Consider the following 3,770-nt stretch of genomic DNA (forward strand, 5'->3'; position numbering starts at 1 on the left):
TAAAGGTAATAGAAATTAAGAATATGTATTTTCACGTGAATGTGTACAACTAAAAGACAATAAATGAATACATTTTTTAAAACTAATAAGTTACCTGAGACCGAGCTAAAGAGGTAGACAGGAATGCAAATGGAATAAAGCATTCTAAATTTACATATGCATTTGTAATTCTGATTTTTGAAATATTACCTATTACAAATCTTAACTTAAAAAAAAGTATCCAGTGCCTTTTGGGTGTATTAACTAGTGCAGTACAACAATAAAATGCATTTTATTGTTCTTAAATGTTTCATTAATCCCATATGACTTGCTTTAAAATTTTCATCTAGAATAAACCAAAGTCTACTGTAATTTATCCCTGATAATTGTCTTATAAGGTTTCTTTATTTTTGCCATTGTTATCACTGGAGTGGCTTATTGAAAGAAAAGAAAATAAAGACTCTTATTTATTTGTCTAAATTTCTCAAAAGGGCAAATTAATGTTTTAGATATAGTTAGTGTTTACTCTGTGCATTTGTTTTAGCTTAAAACCTAAGGCCATATTGGATGGCAATGAGTCAAACTTATTTTGAATTCATTTCTATTTAATCTAAACAAATGTTTATTTAGCATGTAATATGTTCCCATGGATATATTCTACTGAAAAAGTTGACCTTATGAATCTTATACTTTGGTTGTGTGTGAGGGTGAGACGGCTAGCAAGAAAAACAATAAATAAGTCAATTATACAGTGTTAATATTAAGTAAGTCTCAGAGGAAAATGAAAAAATAGTATCAGAGTTTAAGTAAAATTATTCAGAGTGCCAGTCAGTGTGAGTGTGGGGGTGAGAGGTTGATTAGATTTTTAAATATGTTGGCCAGTGTAGACCTCATTGAGAAAATGGTATTTGAGGAAAAACTTAAAGGAAATGAAAGAAATAGCCAAATTGATATTTGGGGGAAGAATATACTAGATAGATAATATTAGTTATCTATAGCTTCAAATAAATCCATCCCATAAAGCAATTCATATGATTTATTTTAGTTGTTTTACTGCATTTTCATGTCAATAAAAGAGAAAGCTTCTAAAACTCTCCCCTCCCTTTTTTTCTTTCTTTTCTTTTTCTCTTTCTCTTTCTTTTCCTCCTCTTTCTCATACTGTATGTCTGTTATATACTGCAACATGCTAAGCACCCAATAGGGAGGGGTTTGGAAGGATAACATACAGGGAAATAACAGAATATATGAAAATGAAGACTGATAATAAGATTCAGTGTAAAGCATTGCTCAGGATTCCATTTGATATATTTTTATTAAAGGGCTAAATGGAACTGTCACCAAGAGATGTTCTGCAGAATCACTCTAATACATATGTGGTTATAACAATAAAAAAAAAAAAAAGACAAGAGTGACTTATATTTGCTGCATTGGACCTTATTTCCTTGTTTTTTGTTTTTGTTTTTGTTTTTGAGACGGAGTCTAGCTCTGTCGCCCAGGCTGGAGTGCAGTGGCGGGATCTTGGCTCACTGCAAGCTCCGCCTCCTGGGTTCACGCCATTCTCCTATCTCAGCCTCCCGAGTAGCGGGGACTACAGGCACCCGCCACCACACGCGGCTAATCTTTTGTATTTTTAGTAGAGACGGGGTTTCACCATGTGATGGTCTCAGTCTGCTGAGCTTGTGATCCGCCGGTCTTGGCCTCGCAAAGTGCTGGGATTACAGGCGTGAGCCACTGCGCCCGGCCATTTCCTTGTATTTTTAAATCACAAATTGTGTCTGCAATTCAAAGGAATATAAAAACTACATACATTTTCTGTTACCTGATTCTCAAAATATTTTCACTTGATCGTCTTTGATCATTCTCTATTGTTTGAATAGAAAAATGTGCCAATTTTTGTATAGTCATGTCTCTTAAAATATTATCAACATTTTGAGAAGAAGACATTTCATACTATTAAATAATATATTGTTCAATATACTTGCACATTTACTTCTTAAATTAGATTATTTGGTAATCTCTTGATTTTTTTTTTTTTCGCTTTTCTGTTCTTTTCTTAGATTACAGTGGCATCCGGTTTTAATTACTAAGGATTTAGGCTTGCAGGATCCAGAAGGAAGGGCAGCTGTTGAAGTGCCTGTAGGATTAATCTGAAGACTAGAGAAAAATCTATCTTAAGTTATTTCTTAAAACAATCTAAGAGAAAAACAAAGTACACTGAAGTAGTTCTCATTTTAGAAGATAATTGGCTTCTATTCTTAAAAATGAGAAATAAAAGATGGAACAATTTTAGAGAAACTAGCTTGCATATTTCCTGAAGTACTCTCGTATCAAACTAGAACAGATCCATAGTTAGGGTTCAAAAATAGATTCTGGATAAAGGTATAAATGATAACATATTTTTATTTTTCAATTTGAAAATTGAAAAATAGTATCACATCCCCTGACATCCAAGTATATCCCTGAACAGGCATCACTGATATTAAAGCACATTTGGATTATCTTCAAAATGTATTTAATGGAATTCATTTTATGTTTAACTGGATTTAATGCTAATGATAATCTTATAGCACACGTGTTTATGAAGAATTTCATTTTTATTTATTTGAAGTTTGTTTACATAGTAAACAATTGTTTTAAAAAAGAGTGAATCAGATGTGTTTGGATACTGTAGACATATTGCTCTTGCGTTTATTCATGAATGACAACCTGATTGGCATAGAAGTATTGACTCATATTTCTTTGTCATCAAACTCTGAACTGGTGAATCCTTTGTCTTTTAAAATTTAGTGTTAAGAATCTAAAGCAGGCATGATTTTGGCTCTTTTGTGGCTATCTTTTTTTCTAGCTTTTTTTTTTTTTCCCCCAATAGAATTCTGTTTTTTCTTTCTAGTGTGAGGAGAACACTTAAAATTGAGATCTAACCTCAACATTTTTTGAAGTGCACAATACCATATTGTTAACTATCGGCACTATGTTGTATAGCAGATTTCTGGAACTTATTTGTCTGATATAACTAAAACTTTATACCTGTTAAACAGCAATTTTCCATTTTCCCCTCCACCCAGCCCGTGGCAACCACCATTCTGCTCTCTGTTTATGAGGTTGACTATTTTAGATAACTTATATAAGTGGAATCATGCAGTGATTTCCTTCTGTGATTGTTGGATTATATGATAATTCTGAAGTGAAACCATAAAACTACTAGAAGAAAACATATGGGAAAAGCTTCATGACATTGGGCTTGGATATGACAGCAAAAGCTTGATTAAAAGCAAAAATAGACAAGTAGAACTACATCTACTATAGTTTGGGTCTGATTTGTCCCTGCCAAAACTCACATGGAGATTTAATTGCCAAGAGGTAGTGTCAGGAGGAGAGGCCTACTGGGAGGTGATTGAGTCATGGGGCAGAACCCTCATGAACAGATTCATGCCTTTCTGCCAGGGCAGTGACTGAGTTCTCACCCTTGGGAATGGAATAGTTCCCAGGAGAATGGGTTGGTAAAAAGAGTCCGGCTTCCTCTACTTCTTTCTTCTGCTTCCTCTCTTGCCATAACCACTACTGCAGGACAATTATAACTCCTTTCATTAATATAGTGGTTTAATTGATGCTAGTATGATGAATTAATTCAAGTAGTTTATTTTTAAGCAAGACAGATGTGAAGAAGTTAAGAAATGAATCAGACAAATTAGACTTAACACTTCTTTTAAATCTTAAAAGTCAGTGTCTTTGTGAGGCAAGGCAATGGTAATTAGCAGGAGTGGATGAATATGTGAAAGAAGATGCAAAAT

This window comes from Colobus angolensis, unplaced genomic scaffold (genome assembly GCF_000951035.1).
Source record: "Colobus angolensis palliatus isolate OR3802 unplaced genomic scaffold, Cang.pa_1.0 Scaffold95, whole genome shotgun sequence".
NCBI lineage: Eukaryota > Metazoa > Chordata > Mammalia > Primates > Cercopithecidae > Colobus > Colobus angolensis.